The sequence below is a fragment of the Teleopsis dalmanni genome, chromosome 1 (genome assembly GCF_002237135.1).
Source record: "Teleopsis dalmanni isolate 2A chromosome 1, ASM223713v2, whole genome shotgun sequence".
Taxonomy (NCBI): domain Eukaryota; kingdom Metazoa; phylum Arthropoda; class Insecta; order Diptera; family Diopsidae; genus Teleopsis; species Teleopsis dalmanni.
Window position 1 is genome coordinate 211,017,931 of NC_051846.1, and position 20,323 is coordinate 211,038,253.

A 20,323-nucleotide genomic window follows, 5' to 3' on the forward strand; every position below is an offset into this window, starting at 1 on the left:
CTATTCTCGATATGCTCGGAGCGCACTAACAGCACTTTAAATAATCACTTCTAGTAGGCATTATAAGTGCAGCACCAAAGCACTACAAAATAGCAAATAAGCAAGAATGACATTATAGGAAGCGTATCAAATAATTTTGCTAGACAGTGTTTTTCTAGGTTTACTTAAAATTAATTTATCCCTCTAAAATAATTCTTACTTGGACGTTATAAGGTCCAAAAATATCCAATATTTTTTTATTCTTTGACATCTGCTTTGAAATGTTTTTTTATTTTTGTAGCATTCAAAAATAAAAGATGACATTAAACTTTCTTTTGAGTGATGTGAAATGCTTTTTAAGGTTAACATTAACTTTATTAAAAAATAGATAAAGTCCCCTAACTTAACAAACTTTATTTCTTTTTTGTCTTTCTTATTGTTTCCTATATGTAGTATATGTAGACTGCCACTATAGTCAGGTAAAAATTAGTAAATAACAAGAGTCCGGTCAAGTATCAGAAATGGGAAAACTTCACAACAAAATTGTCAATTGACAAAGTCTAGTAATACAAAGTTTTTAAACAAATAGAAAAGTTCATAAATATTTAACTCCTCTATGTCAAAATAACAAGAATGAGAAAAAAATGGGACTAGAAGATATAATACAAGATATGTATGTAGCTTTAACGAAGTTAACCCAAGAAATTTTTTTTGTATTGAAGCTTAAGTTGGAAAGTCAAAGTAAACCTTAAATGTAAGAGTACAAAAAATAGAACAAAAAAGTTAAAATAAAAAACAACAAAATAAATTTCAAGAAAATTAGTAGCAAAATCGGTAAGGAGGCAGTCATGTTTTCCGAAAGAATTTACAACAAGAACAAGGATGGAGCAAAATTAAGAAATAGATAATTATTAAGGGACAAGGACGAAAGTAATTGCATCATTTTCATGCTTCATCTATTTCTCTTCTCTTGTCGTACACTCCTTTACTCCTTCCGCTTACAGGACGGCTCAGTCTTTATTGTATCGCTGTGTTAAGTCTACGTGTCCTTTTGGAGTTTATTAAAAGGAAAGATTATAGTATTTATGGTATTATGACACCCAAGGTAACCATTGAGAGCAACAAAATAGTGCCAACACAGTTGTAGTAGTGGTACACTCCAGCTCTTGCAAATACATTTTCCTTATCATTAAAAGTTTTACAAGAGGAAAGGGTTCGAACAGTAGCAACACCTGAAAACTTACAAATTAGTTACAAAACTTATAATAAGTTTACAAGATGAAACATTTTTTCTCTTTTTTAGCTTACAAACTTGAAAAAATTATTTGTTGCAACTCAAAGATTGAGTGCTTAAAGGCTATTTATGTTAAATGAATTTATTATTTAATTATTTACTCAGTAGCAAGAAATTTTAAGCAACGTTTAATCCTTGTCATATTTATCGAAATGATTAATACGTCATAAACGTTTTGAATACAGACTTATAAAAAGCACTTTGAAATATTATAGTTTCAAAAAGATACTTATATTAGAAGGACTTTGAAATATTATAGCTGTTTCAATTATATATTAACTTCTTTAGAATCTCATTAATATGTTTACGTGCTATCGGACATACATCTGTATCCTCATTTGTAATTAATAATATTTTAATGAGATCCATTAAAACAAACCAACCAGCATGTGTCCTATCCGTTTACTCTTATCAGTATAATATATTACCAAGAATAATAGACAAAACCAAAACACTGTCGCAGTTGTTGTAGATATTTAAATTTAAAAGTTCATAATGAGCAGTAAAGCAGCAAAGCAGCAAAGCAGCTACTATGTTGCTGACTTATGTATTCATTATATGCAGATACAATATACAGATACAATTATTAGTACTTTAAGGCACGCATGCATAAACACTTTGATATCGATATCGACCGACATTGACAATGATGCCGACATTAGCACACATCCCTAACAGCATATTTCCATAAACGAGCATATAGTGACATTCAACATTTCCGTTTTACATATCCGTAAAGCATTGCAACCCTCAAGGATATGCTCTGCACAATTCCAAGCTAACAGAACGTCAATTGAGCAAAAACAAACACAAAAACAACAACAATAGCAACAATAGCAACAACCAAACAGTGATGAAGCAGAACTTGTGTTATCAGATAAGGAAGGTTGCTTACGTTGAGCGTACATGTCGGGTTCATTTACTTTCTGATAATGAGAGAGAAAAATACTACGGAAAAGTGTGCCAATTACTTATTTGCGATTGTTTGGGTATAAAGAAGAAGAGTCAAGAGTTTGGAATCAAAAAGGATGAATGAACAAAGGATGAATAATTTATGCTCGATTCCATTCTTTAAAAATAACTTATAAGATTGTTATATAGATATGTACGTGATATCAATAGAATATATTAAAGCAACTTTTATTCTAACTTACTTCTTTTCAAGGATTCTTAAGGTATTCTGTTTAGTCTAATCGACCAATGTGTCCTCATATTCACTTAAATATTATAGGTGCTTTTCTAAGCATCAACTTATTGGGCCTTAACTTATTACTGTCACTATGAATGCATTCACTGCTATTATCAACAAGAGTGTTAACTCCTAATAATATTTATTAAAAATATAAAGATAAATTAAATTATAATTTAATATTTGAATAAAATGGGAAATTGGTTAAACAAATATATTTGATTGACATTTTGAGGGAACACTTCCGAAACACAAGTATAACCGCATTGGTGAGCATCTAATCGCCCTTTCAATTAGGCTTATTAGACAAACTCTTTGAATATCTGACAATTTAAGGCCATCTATCTATTTTGAATGTACTTATAAAATTGAACCCATTTTAAAATTTTTTTCACACTATTTGATTTTTGAAACTACTAAGTTGCAATTACGTAGATCACATTTTCACATTTTCACATTTTCACAGACAAACGAAGGCACAGAATGCGTAGACATTAAAATGTTGGGCTTACACTCCACAATCTGTGGTAATACTTTTATTCTCCGAACACAGAAACACGTACCCAACAGCCTTTCACCGCATCCTCACAATTTTATAGTTGGAAAAAAGTAGGTATTCCTACTGTAGCTCCGTATCTGAGGGTAAATTAAAAACGTTTATTATCTCATGGGCATGTCGGCATGAAAGTATCTACAAATGTGCTTAGTTTTGTTTTTGTTTTTGTTTTTGTTATTTATTTTTTGTTAGTGCGTAGGATTCGTGTCAAATGTTTAGAATTTATGTTGTTGTTACTATTAACACAGAATGTTTTGCTTAATGCCTTTGTCAGCCTTAGGGGTGAATTTTTGGGAATTCTGTATCTTGTTTATGTGACTATCAGGTTATGGCTTTTGCAGTACGATTAAAAGCATTATGTTTAGTTAATTCAAATCGTATATTTTGGTTTCCTTTTTCTAGATATTTTATTAGCTTTTTTTTATACCTTTTTTGTTTTTTATTTTAAGGCGTGAATAGTTATGCACACGTACCTACATATAGGGTTTGTTTTAATATTTTTGCTAATAGCATTTGAAGTTGATAGAACAGATGACTCTATTTGTACTATGAATAACTCTTCCTAATAATTTAATTTCGAAAGGGATGTTTTAATAAGGACAAGGATTTGAATTTGATTATTGTACATTTTAATTATGGTTACAAAAATAGATATGTGGTAAAAAAAACTTTATTTAGTAGAAAAAACGATTTTACTTGCACATACATTTTTTATATGAAAACTAATGAATAAATATAATTCATCATCATTAATGGCGCAATGATCTAGGCCCCCCTGAAAAAATAGTACCATTTTACAATCACGTAAAAGAATATAGATTTTATGTTTACTATCGACGGTTATTTCAACTTCTACGCTATCATTTGAGTATCATTAGGAAAAATCTTTTGAGTTGTATGAGCTTAATTTGGTTGGATTAGAATACAGCAATAATCCCAGGTATTCAAGGATTAACTCATGGCTTTAGGCCCATTACATTAACGAAAACAAAAAACACGAAGATTGATTTAAAATTTAAATCTTTTAATAAAGCTACAAATGTTCTTTAGGGAGTGTTTCTGCACGTGACCAAAGGGCTCTAAACAGATGTGCCTAAACACTTTCTAATTTTCTTCTCATCTTTTGACTTCTTTACCTAACTAACACCTACCTGACAGTAACCCACTAGCAAACCCATTTTTAGGCTTATATGTTTATGCTTCATCTCAATGAAATTATTTATTTTCTTTCTTATTAAAATGAACCCAATTTGCATATTGGTGAAATTTCCATTCTTAATGTTTGTAATTACAATTCATCTCAAATCATCCTATGGTTTGAATTTTCATATGTGAGTCTATACATCTAAGTGTCATACATAAATTGCTTTAACAGTTGTAATGTACATAGCAGACCGAATATATACGTAGCGCTTCTCTGACTACTTCTCTGACTAATTTTATTCAAAAATAAAATACTTTATAAAATACTTTAAATATAATATTAATAAATTAACGATCAACTTTACCATAGCAACTCGGCCACTTGCCCTTAGGAACGTTTTTCTGCTATTCATTTTAATTATTTGAAATAAATACTTTTCCTAATTATTTGCTAAGTTACTGAACTAATAATGCCTTAATTTGAAATTTTAATAAATATGTTTAGTTATAGATACTTGTAATTTTGTGCCATATTGATTTCAGTCAAATTGCTATCGTATCTTAATGTTTGACAAATACTTAATTGGGTTCTACAAACCAATAAATTAATTAATTTATATCGAATATTTATACATACGAATGTGTTTTCTTATCTTTTTTTTTCGTTTCTCATATATGGTGTAAAGCTTTTACTCAGATTCGATCTTAAATTTTTGGAGAAGCAAATATGTTCTGTAGATATTTACCTCACGCGTAGTAATTTTATATATGGACACCTATTTGTAATATTGTATTTTTAAAAACTAAAATGTATGACTAATTTATAGTTAAAATTATTTAGAATTATGTATAATATACTTAATGGTAACAATAATATAAATTTCGATTAAAAAGCACTTTCCTGTTATACATGAATGAAGTTGTTGAGCTAAATATATAATCGGTGTATAAAAATATCTAAATTATGATTGTGTGTTAAACAAACAAGCAAACTGCATTTATCTTTATCTAAAAATATTTCAAATATAACTAACATTTATATAATATAGAGGGTAAGCGAAAGGGTAAGGCAAAGAAAAGTATATCTATCTATCTAAGCACCATATCTAGTACATGAACTTTTCTTATCGATTATTTTGTGGGACACGTTTATTTTTCATGTCACTTGCTGATTAATTTCTGAGGCTTTTAGTTAGAATTTATTAAATTTTCAACACTAAATAGAAATAATTTTATACGAGTATTAAAATGAAAAAACATAAATTTTGTAGTTTTGTGTTTAGCCAAAGCAAATGCAAAATTTATTTCAATATTTACTAAAAATATTTCACAACCAAATACAATAAAATAAATTTGATTTTATAATTAATTTAGACATTATTTGTTATAATTATTTACTAAGTATTTAATTTATTCAGCATTTATTCAAAATATATTTTTACTGCATTAGAATTTTTATTGTTTGTTATTTGCACTGCAGTACATTTTAATTGCTAATTTACGTTGGTTCAGGGAATGTTTTAACCGGTCTCTGAAAAATTTCGTGCTTCGTTATTGTAAGAGAGAGAAATATTTTTTTATCATCTAATAAATATTTTATAGATGTATGACTTACTCCTATCCAAAAGTTCCACGCAACATTGAAACGAACGCTTGAAACGAATCGCTTTTATTTACACAAACGTGGCGCATTTATCAACAATAAAGTTTTATAAGATACTTGTATGTTTGTATTCGTATCTTCCAGTTATTATAAATGTATCTGTAATTTGTCTCAACCGTCTCAACCGTCTCGATTGACGTTTTTACTCCGCTAACGTTCACCAAGTATCTTATATTTTCTAATACTTTTGTTGTTGTTCTGCTTTGAGGTGGTAATTGAGATGTTTACACAAAATAAATTTATATTTTCTTATTTAGTATGTTGCTAGCAATATTAGCTTTAAGTGAATGTATCTAAATTCGTGAGCATTTTATATAACTTAATGGTGTGAATTGTTAGATTATTTTTTAAACTAATACGTTTACACATACAATATAAGGTATGCACTTTTAGTGAGCTACCTTAAATAAGTATCTCTTATGCTAACAGATAGCTATTTGGAACAAATTATTTTAATTTATTATTCATAGATTTGAATAATTTAGATTTAGGGTCTCTTTTTAAAGACGACTTTCGAAGTTGTAGATCTGACAAGAAGGAAGTTCCCACTTTTTTAAAATATCTATCTGATATCTTGTCAAGATATACGTGAATGACATTTTGAAGGCGATACCAAAGAACTGAAAAGGTTAACACGAGTGTCTTTCGAAGATTTTATTAATTTATGTAGGAAAAGCTAGTGGATTTAACTCTTTAAGTCGCTTTTTTAACAGCATCTCACAAAACGACCTTGTATTATCGGTTTTTTCATCGCATCAATATTTTTATTGTGTATAATTCAAAGCGAGCCTAAACGATAAAACCTGTTGAATAAGATAGTGGATACAAATGTCAAAATTTTCAAAGGAATTATCTACTGACACCCAACAACACATCAGATTGCCTATTCTCACAATATAAATAGTGATCCTCGTAAAATTGTAAAAGCAACATTTTTTTAATAACTCTATTTACTAAAATGCGATATGTTTTTTTTATTCTGCAAAAATAGAGATAAAGAAAATTAGAGTACCAGAAGTACTTCTTAAGAAATCACACCTTAAAAAACTATTATTTTCTCATCGTATAATTTATATTTACTTACTACAAAGCGCTTTTATTCTGAGTCTTTAGTGCACTTAATCAGCACTTTTAATTTTTATTAACTATTTTTTATATTTTTTTCATTTTTTTTAGTGCTGTTAACTGACACTTTAACTTTTGTTTACTTTGACGCATATTTAAGTTGGGCGGACATAAACGAACTAGATCTATACCGCGCTTCAGCACAATATTTCTCCGGTATTGATCGTTTTATCAACACAAAAATATTTAGAATTCCTCAACGAAGAAAAATATATATAAACCCAAACGAAAATATTTTAAATTTTCAGGAAGAGAGAGTGAAAAAACTATTTATAAAAAAATTTTGGTGATAAAATCATAAAATTGCATATAAAATGAGACAAAATATTTTGAAGTGTGTATGCGTGCGTAAAACTGGGTTTTTGTGTTTCGCACACATACACCACCCCCCGAACCCCTCCCCCCACACGCATATACACAATGGTTTTGTCACGCTTTTGATATATGAACTTTTACGCCCCACGCCTATTAACAACCAGACAAAGCAAACGACATAGTAACGCTGCTGCTACTTAGTGCTGCTTACTGCAGCCACTGCTGCTGCCACAGTAACGCAAGTGACACACAGAATAGCAAATAACAAATAGCAAATGGCAAACGGCAAATGGCAAATGACCCTTGCAGAAATTCGTAACTTTTGTAATTTTCCTGCTTAGAAACCGCAAACAGCAGCGTGACTTGAAGTTACATAATACCCTCTTTTCAGCAGCAGGATTTTACTAGTCTGTTGATTATTATTTTCTATTTTATGTTAGATTTTTCCTGATTTTTATTTTTTTTTTTTTTTGTTTACAGAATTTATTTGCACATATTCTGTGCTACTTCAGTTTATATGTGAAATTTTTACTATTTCACAGCAAAGCATAGTTGTCATTGGCACAGTCATCGTCATAGCCATTGCCATCGCCATCGCTGTCGCCATCGTCATCGCCATCGCCGTCGCCGTAGTCATCCTCAACGCTAACATCAGCATTTCTGTTTTCCTAGTAAATTTTATTGATTTTTCTTTACTTTCTCATTTGATTCAGAATTTTATTAAATTTTTATTTTATATTATTTTGCAACGCTTTACCGCGTTGTATAAATCGAAACCATGGAAGGGATGCGGTAGCAGGCAGTAGCTGCCGTCAACATATTTTCCATTAACAGCACTGAGCGCAGCTGGCTTGGGGCAGCACAAAAGTCATGGTAGAATTTGACGTTTGTTTGAAAGAAAAAAATTAAAATATTGTACGCAGTTGGCATTGACGTCGACGTCGCTGTCGTCATCACCGTTATTGTCACTTTTATGTACATTGACGTCGCAGTCTTCATGACTAGTTATAATTATTCTGGTAGCTTTACTTCGATGCCAACGTAGATTTTATCAATGTGGTGAGATTGTGTTTGCTATTTTGTTTTGTTTAGTTTAGCATATTTGTTGTGTGTGTGCTATTGGGGATGTTGAGGGTGGCGAGGGTGTTGAGGGTAGTGAAGGTAGTGAAGGTAGTGAGGCTGTTAAGGCTGTTGAGTGAGGGTGTTTGGTATTGGCTATTTGGCGCGGGAATTTTTTCTTTTCTGTGGTTCAGTAGGCAATGTGTATTGTCTTTTTATTACAGTTTGCCTTATTAATGCAATAATATGTTCGTGTTAATGTAGTTTCAGTTGCTTTGTAGTTGTTGTTGTGGTGACTACAATCTTCTTTTTTTCCGTGTTGTGTTGTGTTGTGTTGTTGTGTTTGGGTGAAGAACCGTTTTTATTTAATGTGCTTTGATATAAACTTTTTCCTTAGTTTGTCTCTGTATCGTCAAGTATCTGTAAAATACTTGAATGATATTTGGCTAACGTGTTTCCATTGAATTCTATTTTTTTGTTGTTGGGCGATATTTTTGTTAATGAAATTGGTAGGGGTGTTTCTTTATGAATTCGGCATATCTTTTGTGCTCGAATGGCATTTCAATAAGATATTTTTGTCATGGATTGAGCTCGTATTTGTGAACTTAGTTTACTGTAGCGATGGACTGGACTGTCTGCATATTTGTCTAACTGTCAGCAACTTATTCAAACTGTTCTTTTGTGTCAAAACGAGACAAACTTTTACAACAGCCACAGTACAATGATATGAAGTGATAACTTATTTAGGTGAAGAGTGAATTGGGAATTATCAAATTACTATTCCTAAAGAAATTAATCTATTTTTCTTTTTTTTGCAGTAAATATTATTTTCATTGAAAGTTTTTGTTGTACATTTTTCGAATTTCATTTAAGAATAATTGACAATTTTAAAGAAGAAGTTTTTCTGAAAAGTCACTTGAATATTACAAAAAATTGGGATAAAAATTTGTAATCAAAAAATATATAATTGAACCTTTGATATTTCTTTAATACGGACTTTTACAAACTACTTTTATAAACTACTTGTCTAGCCGAAGGATCTGTAGATCATTATGTGGTGTATTGATAGATCATTGTCTAGTCGCATCACATACCAAACCTAATTTGCAGCGAGACTTGTAAGAAAAACAACGACCGAATGCAAAAGAAACCCTGAAGCTTGTGCTGTGTAATTGCTCGGCTCTCTCGAGAATTCGACAAAAATACTTGAGGGCTGTCAGTTCTACCAGACTGGAGGATTTCTGTTGAAATCCTAATAAAATTCTTTATAACACGTGCATCCGAAGCGATGCATACTATCGCTAAAAAATTAAGACTCTGATCTGGTATCGCAATGAACCTTAATGGTCTACGCGTGACCCTTTTGGTCTGCCAGCATAACCTAACCTAACTTTTATAAACTACTTAACACAGTCACTATATTTCGTTTCACGATAATTTTTTTTAGATTGTTTTAAAAGATTTTATTATCTCCGTAAGAAAACTAACACAAAAATAAAAAGAAAATATCGCATATCTAATAGTTGTTTTATAAGAAACACTATGGAATTACGTATACGAATTATTTATGAAAAAATCTATCGCATTTGAGTTAAATTTTTTTTTCAGCAAAACTATAGCAATTTTGAAATTTTCACAAGGAAAACCATTTTAATTACAGTTTTTATAAGAAATGTTGTAGTCAGAGAAATTTACTCGAAAGGACAGAATAAATCTATTTATTATAAGCTTCCTGATCCTTGCAATACTTTTTCAGACGAAAGTGAACGCTTTTAGGGATGCTATGGCTTGTCTGGAAGAGGACAATATATTTAATAGAAATATAGACATAGGTACTATTAGACAGTCGAGCTGCTTTACTGTCCTTGAGTTTAGTGCTATAATTGATTAAAACTTTTAAGGGTATTAGTAGCGTATGTACATACTGTTGTGTGTTTGAATATAGATATTTTACTTATTAAACAGTTAGAATTTACGTTTCAAACACTATCCAAACTAAAAGTCATGCTTTTATGACTAAGAGGCTTAGACCATTGAATTCAAATATTAAAAATTTTAAAAAAAATACCTAATGTTTCTCGGTGTATATTTTCCTGTTTAGTTGATAAATTGTTTTCAAATAATATTTATATTATTATATTTAAATGAAAGCAATAAGCAATGTTTGACCTCATCAAAGAATTTTACTGAATGATGTTGAGGATGTCACAAGTTATTTTTAAAAGATTAAATTATGCCTTTTTGGGTCTTATGTACAAAAAACGAATTAAGTTTCCATTGAAGTATAATAAATTTAACTTTAATACAAAGATTTCTTTTATGTTTTCTCTCCAGGAATATACTCATATCTCATATAGTATTTATAGAACTTTATTTTACATTTAAATCTTGATTACTAAAAACAAATCTTTACAACTTAAATTCAGACTTAGTCATTTCTGTATTTCTTAGTATTTCATTTGGAATGTATTTGTTTTTATAAAATGCAATATTTCTCATTAGATGCTGATAAAAAGTATAATATATTTTTTATTTTATAAAATACAAAAATGTTAATAAAAATAACTCAAATCGTAGAGATAAACGAACTGAAATGAACTGAAAATGTTGGTGACGTGCTAAACTTTTGGAATAAAAATTAAACTCTGGGAACAAAATTCAGAGCAAAACTCAGAGTAGACGATTCTGAATATATAAATTCGGAAAGCTGTTATATAAATCCAATATAAATTAAAAGCAAAATTAGATAAGATAAATGAAAAAATTCAAATTAAACAAAAAAGAACAGAACGGAATTATATAAAAGTGCTGATAAAAACAAATAAAATAAATGAAATTTTATAATCAAAAAGAAAAATGCACAGTAAAATGGCATAAACAAATTAAATATGCAAATAAAGCTACACGTATCTGCAAAAAAAGCCCAGCAGTGGTGAAGCAGAAGGAGAAGAAGGAGGAGGAGGAGATGTTAGAGAATTTCAAAGAAGGCAGCTGTTTGGGAAAGTTATGAACAACTGGCGATGCCGCTAATGACTTCAGAGAAGTTTTCGGTAAAAATTAAAATAATTCAACTTAACTTTGATGGGAAAAGTACCAAAGAAAAATCATAAAAATATCAAAATGATTTTTCCGAACTTTAATTTTCTGCAATTTAATAAATTTTCCTGTTGCACGAGGTTGGAACAATATTTAATCAAGTCAAAAATTTAGAAAAAAAAATATTAATAGAGGAAAAAACATTAAGATGAAATGAAAGACTAAGACTCACTGTCATCACCTTAAATATAGTACGGGTTCTTTTTTCTGTGTGTAGAATTACTACTTTGGTTACCAAAAATAGTTAGAAGTTCTCATTTTTCTTCTTCCTTTCTTTTCCCTGTGTCAAGCCACACGGTATTAAGATATCTTTACGCACCCTTGTAGCTTGTCAATTAGAGTAGTTTCTTAGATATTCATATACATACAAATTTTATACAAATTGTTACTAATTTCTTCTTTAGATTACTTTGAAGATAGAACAATAGGCTTAAAACCAAGGTTAATGAAGATTTTTGATGAACACAAGACTCACTTAGTCCACATTCAACAAAACTTGTTATAGTCAGCTGGTTCAACTATAATGGAACCAACTCAATACTACGATATCAATGCTGCCCTTTAGAAAATCATATAATAGAACTTGATACACCTTCTCACGATGAGTTGGAAACTATACTGCACCTCATGTGTCAGTGCCCATAATTGGCTAGGATAAAATTCAAAATGTTTACTCCCCCTTTCCTAACTCACCTGACAGAGCCTTTAAAATATGAAAAATAAGATACATAACCAAGTTCATAGATTTGTCAGGTTGGTTTTTTTCTACCTCAATGGGGGGAAACCATTGAAATAGAGAAGATTTTATGCCGTTCAGGGAGATGTCGTTCAGAGAGACACCGTTCAGAGAGAAGCCTTTCAGAGAGACACCGTTCAGAGAGAAGCCTTTCAGAGAGATGCTTCAGAGAGACGACGTTCAGAGAAACACCGTTCAGAGAAACGACGTTCAGAGAGAAGCCTATCAGAGGGACGCCGTTCATGCGCAACATGTTTGGGACTTCTACATTTAACGTAGTTCTTCGGTTTTAGATTATGAACGATGTCTCATCCGTGATATCACAACTGTGTTTTATTTTTATTTGTGTTATAAAGAGTTTTGATACACAAAACCTCCATGTTGTTAGAACGTTCTCGGCCGACGAGCTAGTCGGCGAGTTAGAACGTTGGCAATGAGAAAATTCCAATCAACAACTAGTTCGGACTCATTGTATGTATTATATTCATTTTTCATTCAAACATTCATTATATTTGAAATCCATTCACAAGCTTGATATTCACAAGGAAGAGTAAAGTGAGTTCGTAGACCATATTATATGCAATGGAGCATTTTGAGTGTGTGATTTAATTACTGTAGTAAATAATATTGAGAATTTATTTTTTAATATATTCCATCTCATAAAAGTTTGTAAACTGAGTTTACATTTTTTATGGGTATTAAGAACAAACTTAAAAAAAAAGAATAATTGTTTAAAAATCAATTTACTGCATCAATTTCTTTTTGGGTCATAAAAACATCTTAATTGCCTTTTCTCATACCGAAGTTGGTAAGTTGGTAAGTTGGTTTTATGACCAAAAAACATGGCAAAGAGACTTTGTTTACGCACATTTACCGAAAATGCATTAAAATGTATCTGCGCTGATTTTGCCTGGCGGAAAGCATGTTTACAACCGCTGGAATGAATTCTTTGGCATATGCCACTCGAAATTCGAAACTCGAAACTGGTTCCAAACTTGTTCTTTGCACTGAAAGTGAAACTACCGAATTGCAGTATTTCTGAAATGCGAATTTAAAAATATATTGCATATTTTTTTCCTCATTGCCTCTTAACTTTTTAAGGACTTTTATTTTTATTTGGTAAAGCAATCGAGCACCGTTGACGACCGGCCAAGGCACTTTACTTTCAAGACGTTGGTATTGTGAAAACGTGTGCTTCGTTGGGCATGAAACTGGTTTATTGCACTCCGCAAAAGCTGAAAACTCAAAGCTGAAGAAGCTACTCCAAATTAAGTTGTCCGTTCAAGTATTTTCAGAATTGGAATTTTTTAATTTAAATTCTTCAAGAATTTCTACTTCTGTAGAAATGTGAGAAGTGAGTTACGGTGGAAAAAGCAAAAGGTAGCGCAATTCGTATTGAAATTCGATACTTCTTCGTTCTTGTGAGACTTCAGGAGCACCGAAAGCACTACGTACATCAATAGGCACAACCTTTTACGTAAACACAAATATTAGGCCAAATTTCTGCACCCCCTCGCCGCGTGCTTGTAACCTAATTTTGAATATGGAAGTAAGGAAGACAACGAAAAATTTTATCGATTTTTATTGATAAAAATTTTTATTATTTCGGAATCAAGGTGCAGAATAAAACTTTCGATTTCATGAAAAAGTTAATGAAACGTGAAATATTTTATTTATTCTCTATGAAGATTTTATTGCTTCGTTGACAATTTTTGTTTAAATTACATTTGTGTCGTTTCATCAAAAAAAAAAATTCGTAAGGCGTAACAAAAATTATTAGATACTTTCATTTATGAATATTTACGAAGTTATTGAACTGTGTGAACACTTTATTTGTTCTGACAGATAGTATTCATGGTTCGGATAAAGTGCATAATAAATAACCCAGTTCAATTTAGATATTTTTAATCATTTCTGAGATTATCACTATACTCTATTCATCCTGACAGACAGTAGTCAGGGCTAAGATAAGTTGCTTAATAAAAAACCCAAAGCAATTTAGATATTTTTAACATTTTCTGAAATTATCCCTGTACTTTATTCATCCTGGCAGACAGTACTCAGGGCTCACATAAGTTGCTTAATAAAAAACTCAGCGCAATTTAGATATTTTTAATAATTTCTGAGATTATCACTATACTGTACTCATCCGTGCAGACAGCATTCAGAGCTCCATCTCAAGTTAGACATTTTTAACACTTTCTGAGATTATTCCGGAAGATTTCTGAGATTATTTCTGAGAATTTTCTCGAAGTACAAAAATGGTGGAGAAACACAGTCTTATATATATATTCAACTAGTATTATCTGAAGCTGACTTATACAACCACGGAGTGGATGCAGCGATTTTTTAGAGCCATAGTTAAATGCGGCTCTAAGCTCCATTGAAGCGGATCGATTCAAAATCCCAGAGATATATTTTTAATTTCTTAATGATTTTAATATTTATGGTCCTATTGTATTGTTAAGTTAATATTATTTTAGAACTATAAAAATTATTTATAAAAGCATTTGTTTAAATAAATAAGATGGACATTTTTGACTTACCAAATGTAAAACTGTGTTGACGACTTCCCGATTTGTCACCTGGCCCACCTCGATGAGTCCGATGAGTACCGCAAATTTCAGATTGTCGGCTGTAGTCATTCTGACTATTTCATCAGGCCGCTTAATGTCACTAAACGGCGGACGGTCCGCCATTTTGATTTTATTTTATTAATTGTTAATAATTAAATTTTTTTATCAAATTTGTTTTATTAAGAAAAAAACAAATAGGTTTTATGTTTATGTTTTATTCATAAACGATAATAAATAATTTTATTATATTGCATGTGAATTTTTTTAAGAGGTTAAATTTATGAAGTTGTTTATTATAAATAATAGAGGGACACACATTTTGGTGTGAATGGGTTCTTCTATGTTTTTAACATTTATATTCAATATTTAAATATTTTAGTATTAAAATTTAAGTACAGCTTTGAACAATAGACGAACGTGAACGTGTAGACTTGAGTTTAACAACAACAACGATAAATAAATTAAAATTATATTAAGTAAAGTATATTTTTTATACTTTAATAAATATTTCGTCACATACACAAACACCGATGAGGCAGGTTTTGGATGGGGTTAGGAAGAAATATTTTTTTTGATTTTGATTTTGTTTTAAAAATTTTTTAAATATATGTTATATAAATATTTTATTTTGTATTTAATAATTAAGATAATTTGTAAAATTTTAAAAGCACAAAAGCACACTTAATTAATTTTTATTTTTAAACATTTTATTTTAGTAATGCATAATGCAAATTTGGCGTTTTCTACGGGAGGGAATAAATTAATTTATTTGTAATTCTTGTTAATGCTTTATACATACATATATATAAATATGTATTTATGTATATAATGATATTTTTAATTTTTAGAATGTTATGTTATGTTTAAGATGTTTGACTTGGAATATTATGAGTTGAAAAATTTTGATGGAAAATGCGATGACTTTGACTCTTCGTGCAAATCATGAATTAGAATTTAACTTTATTTACTAATTTTGCACATCGAATTCTTTCGTATTTGTATGAACATTTTTTTTTACTTTCGAAAGGTTTTAATATATTAATTAATTAATTAATTTTCTTAAATTGCATCAAATGCTCACATCCAGCAACGAACTTTCACAAAAACTGCACACAAATACACTGCAAAGAAACATAAAACGTAGGGTTTAAATTAGTACACTGAAAACAATTTACAAAAGGATCTTAAGTTTAGAAATATATAAAACGCCGAAATTTATTTAATAAAAATAATGATATGTACATTCTTTATATAGATATTTTCAACAATCTAAATCAAAAACAAAATATTTAAAAAAATAAATTGAAAATTCATAAAAGTCTATTATTACGTTTACACTCACAATTAACGAATCAGTTTAGCAGATTTTTGTATGGATTTTATATAAAATGTATACAAGAAATAGCTACTATCGCTACAAATTTGTCAAGTTAATTGTAATAGTGTAAACATACTGTAAGCTTTGCATACACTTAACTATATAGTACTATTCTTTATTAAGGCTTAGTGTGAAAAGGTCTAGACTTAAAACTTTACAGAAATCGAAATACTTAACAGACGTTTTTTGGTTTTTAATATTTTATAAAGTCTTAAGTACAGTTTTTGTGCTTATAGTACTTTCCTCAAATAAATGAAATCAATTAGTTTTCGAATATATATAAGCACTTTTCCCTAATCTTATTTTCGTTCACTTATCTCGGTTTTTGAATTGATCTACGCACCTTTTTACTTTAAGCCAAGAATATTTAATAAAGAATACCTTCTCGGTTCGAAAGAATATATACCAACACTAACAGAAGACAACCACATTTTGTATCTTTAATTCTTTATTTATATCTTCTTACTTTAAACCTAGTTTTGCTCAAAAATTTGGGAATCCATTTAGACTGTAGGCTGTATAATCTATAATCATTTCATGTAAACTATTTATCTTGTTTATTATCGCTTCCTTAAAATTGAATGGAACAAATGATTATGTTAAGATGATATTCTGAGATGAGTTGTGATTTATTAAGGCTATATGGATTACTACAGCCTAGTACTAACTATTTCCACTATTTATTCTTTGTATAGCAACGATTTTGTACCTGTAGTATAGCTTGACAGTTCACTCAAAAGAAAAACTTCAATATATATGTAAAGTAATAAAATGTAAAAACTATATATATAAATCGCATCATCTCTTTACAGCTTTATCTCATCCCATCAGCTTCATTATCTCCCTAGAGTCTAATCGCCTTCTTATAAACTCATCGCCTCATTTTAAACTCTTCTCGTTTCCCTAAGGTTTTATCGTCTTTTCGGAGTCTTATCGCTTTATTTGAGCTTTATCTGATTCTTATAACGTTATCTCATCGCAAAAGGTTAAGTATCTCCCTAGAGTCTAATCGCCTAATTGCCTCATTAAAATCTCTCTAAGGTTTTATCATCTTTCCGAAATTTATCGCTTTTTTGGAGCCTTTTTGTCATTGCTGGATCATTGTTTAATCCATAGAGCTTTATCAACTGCCGAGAGCCTTATCACTTTCATATAACCTTATTGCTTCACTAAAATCTCATTGTCTTCCTATAGGTTTATCGTCTTTTAAGAGCTTTAGTACCTTCTTAAAGTTTTAGTTTATAACTAAAACTTAACCTCATCCCTAGTGCTTGATCACCCATGTAGAGCTTCATTGCCTCCCTACGCCTATACTGCCGTCCTAAAGTCTCTTTGCCTCCTTAAATCGTATTGCAAACACCTCATTGAAGTGTCATTGTCTCTCTTGACCTTACACTGCATGTCTAGAGCTTCATCAACTCTCAACTCTCTTCGCTTTAATGAAGTTTTATCAATTTTCAAGAATCTAACTATATATTCTACAAAAATTTTCAAAGTTGAATTTGATCATCAAGTATAGTAAAGTAAAGTATAGTAAGTATTGTTTTTTATACAATTTAAACTTTTAAATATATTTTGGAATACTTTTGGTCAAAAAAAATGACCTTAATAGATAATAAATAAAATAAGTAAATAAATCAGAACACAACCAGAAGTGCAAAATGCAATTAAATTAATTTGTTGTGAACATCCATAAAAATCAACAATCCATAAACGTAAACTACAGAACAGCTGTTTTATACAATATATTACAGAGGAGCTCAAGCTCAGTGGAGCTCCGGAGAGTTTGTGTAGTAGACTATAATGTCAATAACCTCAGCAGATGTGCATTATTTTCTTAATTGCAAAATTAAAAACAAATCATATTGAGAAAGTGTGCCAAACGGATCGGATTTCAAAATAAAAGCAAATAAAATTGCATACATGGGCTTAACTACAAACAAACACATCGGATAAAAACAATAAATAATATCTCGGAAATAATAATAAATTAACTTCAATTTATTTACAAAATATAAGGCATCTTTTGTTTATCTTTTTTTGAGTTTATAAACAAATTCCATTTTCTTATGGGTCGAATGTAAATGATTTTGATTTATAGACAGGCCCGGCCCTTCAGGCAGAACGGCCTGAAACAGTCAGTTACTTTTTGGCAATTACAGTGGTTTGTGAATGTTTTCGAACACGTTTTGTATTCATGCATGCAACTGCGTTTAATTAGTGAAGTGGAAAAAGGTGAGAAATACGTTTTCTTTTTAATTCAATTAAAATTCTTTAAGAATTCCAATTGCAATGGATTTTCCACGGAAATTGTTTACATGCTTGTGGTGCTAATTAGGAATTGCAGTGGAAGCCACCGGCCACCGACGCAACTACCGGCGAGACACCTTCAAAATTTTTAATTAAAGCAACAAAAAACAAAACGCGTACAGTACGTAAAGTAAATGCAGGCACAGCAGAGTTGAAAATGAATGGAATTCAATTTCAATTCATCAAATTCTTTTGCTTTTTATTTGATTTTCCAATTAGAATTTCGTTAAGGCGTTTTTCAAAACACTGGAACTGGAATTAATTGAAATATTCGTAATTTTTCATATACGACAATTTTAATATTTCAACTAATAATTATTAATAATTATTTAATTAGACAACTATTAAATTAAATAGTTTTTATAGCATTTTTTTATTGAATTGTAATCGTAGTCGTTTCACAACCTTTGCTTTGATAGTCATTTTTATTGCTTTTTTATCGTTCCACCTTTGACGTACCCAAAATGTCAGTAGCACAGCACAGGTGTTTAGGTTATGTTTTCATAACTTTTATTGAATGACTTAATGCTTTCAGCATTTTCTCAACTATTTTCGATTTGTTTAAAAGCTTAATATATTTAAGTTTTTGTGAAATTATTAAAATAAATTAGTTAATAAAAAGCAATTCACTCAACTATTAAAATTATTCGTTTGTTTATCTTTTAAGTAAAAAATCATTTGCTTTTATTTTCGTCTACTGCCGGTTATTGTTAAATTATATTAAAATTTTCAAATGAATTGAATTTATTTTATAGAAATACATATATTTATACTACAGTTAATTATAGACTTTTTCATTTTCATTTTCTTGGCATTCATAATAATAGTAAAGTTTTGATTTTCCTTTTACGTTGGCTTATACGAAGTGGAAAAATCAATGAATGGCACCACAAAGTACAACAACAACCACACGTAACAGCAGCAGCAGCAGCAGTAAAAGTAGCAGAAACTTCTTTTGTTGGCTGTTTTTACATTTTTCTTCTTTACTCATTGCCAACTTTGCTGTGTAGTGTTTTAATTTTTAGAATATTTTTTTTTGCTTTTACGTCACTTCTACTAAATCTTACATTTCGACACAAATAATTTTACACTTATTTAAAATAAATTAATTTTTAAATAAAGTTTCTATTTACATTTTGCGTTGATTCTTAAATTCCAGTTAAAAAATTTTGTTAAACAAGTTTCGTAGCACCCGCTATTTCTACTATCTTGCTTGATATCTGTTTTCCAACTAAAAATCCAATTGGTTTATCCGTCTCTTCTCTCTGCTTATAATTTTTGACAATTTTTGTTTGTGCTCACCATCATTCGAAGTTCTCTTTCGCATGCAGCACTCAACATGCAAGCTAGAAAACCAACCATACATGTGTTCGAAAGCAATGATTGCTGCACTTATAAATAATAATTAAAATATTAATTTTTCTAATATTTATATTTGATTACATTTTTATTCAAAAAAAAAATTATCTATTTATGTATGTGTATATGTGTAGAAAAAGGTAATGTTAAACTTATTATTTAAAAAGCAATAGTTCTGAGCTGGCAGTATTCATTGTTTACTTTTTTGTGGAAGTTGTTTTAGAACAGTGCTGCCAGTATTGCCAACATGAGGTGGCGTATAAGAGTTTTAGAACAAAAATACTAAAATGCTTTAAAATACTAAACCGAGTTGACAATATGTTTTTATATAGAATTATTAAACTGGAATATATGTTATAGTAATATTTAAGAACTGCAGAGAAGTAAATAAAATAAATTAACTTTGTTATGATCAATAAAATAAAATATAATAAAATAAAACTATGATATACTAAAAAAAAAATTTATGCGTATTATTATAATTAACAGTAAATAATTTTCGTTTATTATAAATACTATATATAAGAATTTTTTTAAAAAAAGAT